At 38.7% G+C, this 10,683-nt stretch overlaps 1 non-coding gene across 1 annotated transcript; it reads left to right on the forward strand.

The window, feature by feature from the left end:
* The first annotated feature begins 5,922 nt into the window (after positions 1-5,922).
* On the forward strand, positions 5,923-6,029 carry LOC148211402 (small nucleolar RNA R71). The gene has a single exon (XR_015791120.1). It is a non-coding gene; the product is annotated as a small nucleolar RNA R71 (small nucleolar RNA).
* Positions 6,030-10,683: the final 4,654 nt, after the last annotated feature.

Here is a 10,683-nt window from a genome sequence, read left to right on the forward strand (position 1 = left end):
TACCCAAATATGTTAGGGTTCAACTGTGGTGCTTGAGGTCTTCTTTCTAGGAATGAAAGTTGAGGTGGTGGGGGAACCGTAGGTGAAATCATCCCATAATTTTGTGGAGGTACCCAATGACCCATTCCATAATAAGGTGGAAGGCTAAGAAGTAGAGTAGATGGGTTTGGCATTCCATAAGGATGAACACTAGCTGGAATTTGCATTTGGGACAAGGGAAAATGATAGGAAGGAACCGGGTTAAACATAAACGGTTGGTACATACCCGGATTGATCATTGGAGGAAGTTGTTGAGGATTTTCAGCCCTAAACTCACTGTTTTGAGGTATATTAAGGGTGGGTAGTTGCTGAAAATTAACATAACCATGTGGGCTCATTATAGGATGTTGTGTAGGAGCATGGGATAGAGGACATTCAAATGTTTGAAGCGGGTTTCCTCCCCTAACAGTAGCTAGCCTAGAATCTGAAACCATGTGGTGTTGGAAGTTCTCCAATGGTGGAAAGGGAATGCTTGTGGCATTTGGAGCTTGAGTAGAAGAGGTAGGAAGTGAAGTATGTTGAGAAGAAGAAGCCATAGATGTAAGCAAATGCTGGAAATTTCTTCTTCTTTTTGGTGGTGGCTGAAAATCGAAAACAATGATGATGAAGGGAGTGAGTTTTGTCGAAAGAACAAGGGAAGAAGAGAGTTGTGTGGGTTTTGGTGGAATTGTAAAGCTTAGGCAACGGGTCTATTTAAAGCTTTCCCCAAACTAAATCCTAAATGGAAAGGGATTGAGATTTAAGTTCAACTAGGTTTCCTAAACCTAAAAGAAAAAAATAAGATTGAATTCCAAATAGGATTACGGAAACAAGAATTGAAGTATTTTTGAGTTTAAGGAGAGATTTGAAACTTAAATCAGAAAGGATTAATTTTGACCTGAAATAAAACCCATAAAAGTCGAAAAATGAAACCCAAATCACGACGGAAAACGAAATTCGAACTGCTGGAAAAAGAGGGCAGGCGCCAGGCGCCTGCGTAAAAAAAAAGTTTTTTCAACGTTTTTTTTTCTTTTTGTTTTTCAATGTTTTCAAAAACATTCTTTTAATAAGAAAAACTTTTTATAATTAAACAAAAAGAATGTAAGATACAAAAACTTCATTCCTTTACTTTTGTTCTTCCAAAACAGATGAGAAGGAAAAACATTTTTCGCAAACATTTATTGACCTGAAAGTTGAATAGAGGTTTTTCCTCTATCCACTGGTTCTCCAAAATATGACTTAAGTCTCTGCCCATTTACTTTAAAAATACTTCCCTTAGAGTCAACTAGATCCACTGCCCCATATGGGTAGACTTTAAAAACTGTAAAGGGACCAGACCATCTAGACTTAAGTTTCCCAGGAAAAAGTTTCAACCTAGAATTGAATAACAGAACCAGATCACCTTCTTGAAGATTGTTCGGCCGAAGACGCCTATCATGCCACTGTTTAGTGTTTTCCTTAAACAACTTAGCATTCTCATAAGAAAAGTGCCTGTGTTCTTCTAATTCCAACAATTGTAACTTCCTCACTTCACCTGCAGCCGACAAATCAAAATTTAATTTCTTAGTAGCCCAAAATGCTTTATATTCTAGCTCAAGAGGCAAATGACATGCTTTTCCAAAGACTAGCCTATAGGGGGAGATGCCGAGGGGAGTCTTAAATGCTGTCCTATATGCCCAAAGTGAATCATCAAGCTTAAAAGACCAATCCCTACGGTTAAGATTTACAGTTTTTTCTAAAATGTTTCTTATCTCCCTATTAGATATTTCAGCTAACCCATTCGACTGAGGATGAAATGCTGTTGCAACCCTATGACGCACATTGTATTTAGCCAGCAACTTTTGCATAGACCTATTCAAAAAATGAGCCCCCCCATCACTTATCAGACAACGCGGGGTTCCATAACGCGTAAAAATGTGCTTTTGCAGAAAACGAATGACAAGTTTAGAATCATTAGTAGCAGTTGCAATGGCTTCTATCCATTTCGAAACATAATCTACTGCTGACAATATATAAAGCTTACCATTAGAAGATGGAAATGGACCCATAAAATCTATACCCCACACATCAAATGTTTCAATCTTCAGGATCGGGGTTTCAGGCATTTCGTGGCGTTTAGATATATTACCTGTCCGTTGGCATTTGTCACAAACCTGGGCAAACTTATGTGCATCTTTGAACAGAGTGGGCCAAAAGAACCCACTTTGCAAAACTTTGGCTGCGGTTTTGTGTCCTGCAAAATGTCCTCCATATGGAGACATATGACAAGCGTCTAATATCGCCTCGTGCTCTTCTTCTGCGACACATCTGCGTCAGATATTGTCAGGTCCTAGCTTATATAAAAAAGGCTCATCCCAACGATAAAATCGAACTTGATTTAGAAATTTCTTTACCTGTTGCTTGTTGAACTCATAAGGAACTATTCGACTTACCAAATAATTTGCTATATCGGCATACCACGGAACTGAATCAACTCGCAAGAGTTGCTCGTCAATAAACTGTTCACGTATAACAGTTCCATCATCACAGAGCGGGGATTCCAATCTAGACAGGTGATCAGCAACTTGGTTTTCAGTACCGTTCCTGTCCCTAACTTCAATATCAAACTCTTGAAGTAACAAAATCCACCGTATCGAACGTAGTTTAGCATCTTTTTTAGCAAATAAATATTTTAAAGCAAAATGGTCAGTAAAAACAATGACTTTTGTGCCTATCAAGTAAGACCTAAACTTATCAAAGGCGAACACAACTGCTAACAGTTCCTTTTCAGTAGTAGTGTAATTCAGTTGTGCACCGGTCAGAGTCTTACTAGCATAATACACAGGATGCAAGATCTTGTTTTTACGTTGTCCTAACATAGCTCCTATTGCATAATCACTGGCATCACACATGAGCTCCAAAGGTAAATCCCAATTAGGTTCGATAATTATAGGGGCTGAACTTATAGCAACTTTCAACATTTCAAATGATTTTAAGCAGTCATCATCAAAAACAAATGGTCTATCATGTTCTAACAATTGACACAAGGGTTTAGAAATTTTAGCAAAGTCTTTTATAAAGCGGCGGTAAAATCCCCCATGCCCTAAAAAACTTCTAATCCCTTTGACATTTGTCGAAGGAGGTAGCTTTGAAATGATGTCTATCTTAGCGTGGTCTACCTCTATTCCTTGCTTGGAAATTTTGTGACCCAAAACAATACCCTCTTGTACCATGAAATGACACTTCTCCCAATTTAGGACTAGGTTTTTTTGTTCACATCTCTCCAATACTCTCTCCAAATTAACTAAACATGCGTCAAAAGAATTTCCAAAAACAGAAAAGTCATCCATAAAAACTTATAGAATATTTTCTACCATGTCAGAGAAGATGGCCATCATACACCTCTGAAAAGTCGCGGGTGCATTGCATAGTCCAAAGGGCATTCGCCTGAAAGCGAACGTACCATACGGACACGTAAATGTTGTCTTCTCCTAATCTTCTGGAGCAATAGTAATTTGATTATAACCCGAATATCCATCTAAAAAACAATAGAAATCCTTACCTGCCAGACGGTCGAGCATCTGGTCAATAAACGGTAGAGGAAAATGGTCTTTCTTCGTTACCTTGTTGAGTTTGCGATAGTCAATGCAAACTCTCCACCCGCCCACAGTTCGGGTTGAGATGAGCTCATTCTCCTCGTTGGCCACCACGGTTATACCCCCTTTCTTTGGTACACACTGTACTGGGCTTACCCAGCTGCTGTCGGATATTGGGTATATAACACCGGCGTCAAGCCATTTAAGAATTTCTTTCCTTACAACCTCTTTCATCTTCGGGTTCAACCGCCTTTGACTCTCAATAGAGTTCTTAGCATCTTCTTCCAATAAAATTTTGTGCATGCAAAAGGCCGGGCTTATCCCTCGGATATCTGCTATCGTCCATCCAATGGCCTTTTTGTGTTTCTCCAAAATCTGCAATAAAGAATATTCATTAGTAGGTGATAAATTGGAGGCTATAATAACTGGTAAAGTGTCGTTATCCCCTAGATACGCATATTTCAAATGTGACGGCAATGGCTTCTGCTCCAACGTGGGTGGTTCCACTATGGACGGAAGTAACGACTTGCATTCTTCTTTTTGTATTTTTTCAACAGGATTGGTCACATCTTCCGGTCCTTCTGCTATCTTATCAAGCTCTTCTTCAATCTCTGTAACTAACAAGTCATAAAACTCATCAAACATAACAGGATTCAAGCTAGTTATAGCAGAGCACTCTTCAAAGTCTCCTGGTAATTTCATGGCGTCTAGAACGTTAAATTTAACTTCTTCATTATTTACCCTCATTGTAATTTCTCCCTTCCTCACATTAAAAACTGTATCTCCAGTGGCTAGAAATGGTCTTCCCAAAATAATGGGAACGTCTAAGTCTGCCTCGCAATCTATAATGATAAAGTCTGCAGGGAAAATGAATTTGTCCACCTGGACTAAAACATCTTCTATCTTTCCCTCAGGTCTTATGATAGATCTATCTGCTAGTTGGAGGGTAACCGTAGTAGGTCTAGCTTCTCCTATGCCTAAAGATTTGAAAACTGATAATGGCATAAGATTAATGCTAGCGCCTAGATCACATAATGCCCTACCTAAGTTGTTTCCTCCTATAGAACATGGAATGGTAAAACATTTTGTCATGGCTACCAGTTCATGCTCTCCTATCCTTTTCTTCCTAGAAACTATATCTTTCAAAAACTTAGCATAATTTGGCATCTGTTCTAGAGCATCCACTAATGGTATATTTATATGCAATTGTTTTAAAATATCTAAAAATTTTCTAAACTGGGAATCATTATTTTTCTTAACTAATCTTTGTGGAAACGGGGGAGTAGGGGTAAAAGAAGGTTGTACCTGTGGAGGAACACTCGGGGTGTCCTCATTACCTTTTCTAGTATTTTCTTTTTCTGGTGTTGTTGGATTTTCTGGTATCTTTACAGTTGGTTCAGTGGACGAAATCTGTACATCTGTTGTTGGCATTGTTGGTCCATCATATGCCAATCCACTCCTATGGGTGACAGCTTTGCACTGTTCTTTCCCTTCTCGTTTTGGTAATTCAGTATGGCCTGGAAAAGAACCTTGTGGTCTATTCTTCAATTCATTGGCGAGCTATCCCAATTGGGTCTCGAAATTCCTCATTGATGCCGCTTGGGATTGTATCACTGTATCGGTTCGGGCCATGTACTCCTTCATCATATTCTCAAGATTTGAGTTGTTATTTGGAACTGGTGGAGTCTGTGTTCTCTGATTGTACTGCTGTTGCGGCGGCGGGATGTATTGCTGTGTAGGTGGAACATAGGGCTGCTTGTTCTGCTGGCTCTGCCCTTGATTAAAACCGCTCGAACCTCCTTGACCTCCCCATGAGAAATTAGGGTGGTGCCTCCAACCTGGGTTGTAGGTGTTCGAATATGGGTTAAAGTTCCTATTGTTCCCATGTCCTACATAAAAAACGGAAGCAGGGTTATGTGGACAATTATCATAAATATGGTTTTCACTGCAAAATGAACAAATGAGATCGTTGACTTGGCAAACAGGGGCAGGAGTGCAATAATCCGACTGCACAGGTTGTATCGGCGTGGCTAATGGATTTTTTATTCCCAATGCCATCTCTTTCAGCCTCTGGTTCATTGTAACCATCTCTTTTTGCATCGAGGTCGCAATGTCCAGAGCCAAAACTCCAGCTGGATCTTGCTTCTTTGGTGCTGCCCTAGATCTTTGCGAACACCATAGTTCGTTGTGTGAAGCTAAGTCATTTAGGATGTCGACTATCTCGTTGAATGTCTTCTTTGTAAAGGCTCCGTTGGCAGCATTGTTTAGCATCATCTTAGTAGGATGATCTAAACCTCTAAAGAAATGTTCTATCTGGATGCATGCCGGCAAGCCATGGTTCGGACATTTCCTGATTAGTTCTTTAATTCTCTCCCACGCCTCGTGAACAGGTTCACGATCATACTGTCTAAAAGAGATGATCTCCTCTCTAATATCAGCGTGGCGAGTAGGTGGGAAGAATTTTGTTAAGAACTTCTCCACTAACGACCCCCATGTGGTGATGGATCCCGGTGGAAATGCATTGAGCCATGCTCTAGCTTGGTCCTTCAAAGAAAATGGAAAAAGTGTTAGTCTCAGAGCATCGTCTGTTATACCAGCTAATCGAAATGCATTTGCAATTTGAATGAATGATTTCAGATGATCATGTGGATCCTCATGTTCCTGCCCTCCAAAATGTCCAGTTGTCTGCAACATTTGGAACATCATTGGTTTAAGCTCAAAGTTTGCGTGGGCTGGAATAGGGTTGACTATCCCTGAACAAAGTTCTGAAAAGCCGTGGCGGCATATTCTCGCATTGCCACGTCCCTGTTGTCCGCCATCTGAATATGGTTGAATTCATCATTTCTTGCATGATCCCTCATATTACCGTTAACAGCAGGTGGATCAACCGGATCACGAGGTGGAATATCAGCCATTGATGTGCTCGTACTCTCTACCTCGCTTTCAGGACTGATTTCACCTTCTCTCTCTTTTTGCTTTTCCAGTTGTTTTCGAAGTCTTTGCTCCTTTCGAGTTTTTCAAAGGGTCCGCTCAATCTCAGGGTCAAGGGGTAGAAGAAAAGATCTTGTGCTCATGCACTTTAACTTACCCTTGTGAGATAAACGACCAAAAAAATATAGAACAAAAACGGTGGATGGAAATTACACTCAACAACAATTCACAAAAATAAAAAATAAAAGAATTTGAAAATCATTGTAAAATTAAGATTCCCGGCAACGGCGCCAAAAACTTAATTGGCATTTTGCTGAACGCACGCACTAAGCGTGGTAACAATTATATAGATGCAAGCGCACACCTGTCAGAGTAATATAAAATGGATGGAGTATCCAAGTATCGATCCTCAAGGACTTCTAAATAATTTCCAAACTCTAAAGTTTTAAAGAATAGTGAATGTTGAAATGAGTGATTCTTGTAAAATGGGAAGTGGTCACAAATAATGGTTTTGGAATTGGGATTTGGATTTATAATGATAAAACCTAGCCAGAATTACTTTAAGTTAGCCAACAAAGAATCAAGGATATGCTAAGGACGATATGCATTTTACTTTAGGAACCAACGATTACGCTTTTCACTTGACTTATGTCTTAGTTTTAGGATGGAAATAGTCGCAACCTCGGGTTAAGGTCCTATGTCTAGGCTACTTAAGCGGAACCCTTATGTCTAAGGCGCTCCTCTCCTCGGTTTAACCACTCAACAATGCAAATAAGCAACCTTTTCAGTATTGACTTGTTAAGACTTACAGTGGCCTTCTCTAAATCCTAACTTTTTGGGAAAACATGTTGAGCAATGAATGGAAAGCAAAAACACTACTTCTTAGCAACTCTTATTAGAAATAAAAGGCTAACTATCCATAACCGGGCTAGAGACGGGAATTTAGAAAGACATATTGAAGAAAATACAGCAAGTAAAATGGTTGAAATTGGAATGCATGTGTGAACAACAAAAGTTAACTAACGGAGAGTTTTTATCGGGATTGAGAGCTTCACCCTTCTCTTTCAAGCAAGGGGGAGTGTCACGTGCTCTTTCCTAAAAAAACACAACTCTCTTAAAAAATAAAGTAAAGGCAAAGGGAAGATAAGCAAAGTGCTGGATTTTTATATATTTGAATAAGTAGAAAATAACTAAGTACAAATGGAAACAAAACAAAGTTCAATAAAGGAATGTAAAGTACTCGGGATTTAAAAACCAAAAGCAACTAATGAAAGCAACTCAAAAGTACTTAGAAAGCAACAAAGAAACACTAAAAATGATCAAGAGAAGGAAGCAAGGCTTGATGAATTTGGTGGAGAAGCTGCTAGAATTTATAGCTGTGCAGAATTGGTTAAGTAGGTCCTAAAACGATGGTGAATCACCCATTTCCAACTCTTTTGACTGACCAAATCGTGCTCAAACTGATAGTGGAACACTTCTTCTACACGTATGCATCGGTTGGAACCACCAAAACGCATGGGAAGACGCATTTCATTAAGGGCAAAGTTGGAAGAAAAACTGTTTTCTGCAGCCTTCCCAGGCGCCTGGCGCCTCCCATGTAGGTATTTCCGACTTTTTGCTTCTTTTGATTAATTTGCACTCCCAAATGGTCCTAAAATGTCATATATACAATGTAAGTCAACCACAAACCATAATATATGAATTTTGCATGAATTGGAACTCAAACGACCGAGAAAAATCCGAAACAAAGCTGAAACATAGTAAAAACAGCATCTAAAACCTTCTTTTTACGCATGTAAAGAAGCGTAATCAGAAGATACCTATCTTTGGCACTTAAGATTGGGTCACATTAATCTCAATAGGATTAGGAGGTTGGTTAAGAATGGCATTCTAATTAAGTTAGAAGACGATTCTTTACGACCATGTAAGTCTTGTCTTGAAGGCAAGATGATAAAAGACCTTTTACTGGAAAAGGTTATAGAGCCAAAGAGCCCTTAGAAGTTATACATTCAGACCTTTGTGGTCCGATGAATGTTAGAGCTCGAGGAGGGTATGAATACTTCATCTCTTTTATCGATGATTATTCAAGGTATAGTTATTTATACCTAATGCAACATAAGTTTGAAGCCCTCTAAAAGTTCAAGGAATACAAGACTGAAGTTGAAAATCAATTAGGTAAAACCATTAAAACACTTCGATCTGATCGGGGTGGAGAGTATATGGACTTGAGATTCCAGGACTATATGATAGAACATGGAATCACGTCCCAACTCTCAGCCCCTGGTACACCTCAACAAAACGGTGTATCAGAAAGGAGAAACAGAACCCTGTTGGACATGGTTTGATCAATGATGAGCTATGCTCAGTTGCCTAACTCGTTTTGGAGTTATGCAGTGGAGACTAAAGTTTATATTTTGAACGTAGTTCCATCAAAGAGTGTTTCTGAAACACCCTTTGAGCTATGGAAGTGTCGTAAACCTAGTTTACGTCAGTTTCGCATTTGGGGATGTCCGGCACATGTGCTCATGACTAACTCGAATAAACTGGAACCTCATTCAAAAGTATGCCTATTCGTAGGTTACCTTAAAGAGACGAGAGGTGGTCTTTTCTTCGATCATAAAAAAAAACAGAGTGTTTGTATCGACAAATGCTACTTTCTTAATAGAAGGCCATGTTCGAGATCATAAACCACGGAGTAAGGTAGTAATTAAAGAGATTTCCGAAGAGGCTACAAACACGTCAACAAGAGTTGTTGATCAAACTGGCACTACAACAAGAGTTGTTGATGAAGCCAGCACATCGCATCAGTCACATCCACCTCAAGTGTCGAGGGTGCCTCGACGTAGTGGGAGGATTGTGTCACAACCTGACCCTTACGTGGGTTTAACTGAAACTCAAGTTGTCATACCTGATGACGGCGTCGAGGATCCATTGACCTATAAGAAGGCAATGGAAGATACTGACAAGGACAAATGGGTCAAAGCAATGGACCTGGAAATGGAGTCGATGTACTTCAATTCCGTTTGGGAACTTGTAGATCAACCTAACGGGGTAAAACTGAAGGGATGAGAATCACGAAGTGGAAGCGGACCGTTGTTCGTGATATTTGGGAAACAAAATAAATTTGCAAATAAGGAAAAACACAAGGGAAAAATTACCTTTGAAAAACGTTTATTCAACTTTTTCCTAACAAATACCACCACTGAATCTTCCTTACTATCCTCTTGGGTTTCGAGATCATGCTTATGGGAGCGTTTCCTTGGAACGAGAGGGAGAGTTTGAGAGAGATCGATTGAGAGAGAAGGGTGGGAGTTCTATTTTTGTGTTATGTTCTTCTGTGTTTTGCAGAACTGTAAAAGGAAGAAGAAAAGAAGCAGTGACGTGGGGAGTTACCCCACGTCACTTAACTGCCCACTCCCCTGCAATTTTGCAGGGGAGATAATTATTAATTTATATATTAATTAATAATAATAATTAATATTATATATATTAATTTATTAATTAATCATATTAATTAATAAATATAATTAATTATTAATCCAATTAATAATTAATTAATAAATATATAAATCAAATAAATAATTAATACTTAATTATTTATTATAAAAATAGAATCATATTCTAAAATATTTCTCTGGCATAACCTATAGTTGTAATGTACATCTTATGCACATTATTTTTAACCTATAGTTTTAATATGAATCATATTCATATTAATTTTATTTGAATTTCATTCAAATAGTTTCTCTCATAATATATAGTTTTAATTTATAATTAATTATATATTATAACGTATCAATATACATATAATCCCTTAAGTAATTTGAACAATTCAAATTCTTCCAAAAAGTTGATCCTCGTTTTACCTGTTATGAGCTAGCAAGGGGACCTAATGGACCTACAGATCAGAAGCTCAAACGATGCAAGATTTATTGGTCAAACTCATTGACCGAGTTAATCAAGATTCGTTAACTACGGGTCATTCCACTAAAGACCCGCAGTTGTACTCTTCTCACTGCAGAATGTTTTCGTGTCCATGGATATACGACCATTAATGACGAGTCAATCCTTCACGAGTGCTCGTAACTAAAGTTGGGTCAAATTACCGTTTTACCCCTGAGTTACATCTTACTCCTTAAATACCACTGCTCGTCTAATG

Source organism: Momordica charantia, assembly GCF_013281855.1.
Source record: "Momordica charantia cultivar OHB3-1 chromosome 5 unlocalized genomic scaffold, Mcharantia_2.0 BLBB01000005.1, whole genome shotgun sequence".
In the NCBI taxonomy this organism is placed as follows: Eukaryota; Viridiplantae; Streptophyta; class Magnoliopsida; order Cucurbitales; family Cucurbitaceae; genus Momordica; species Momordica charantia.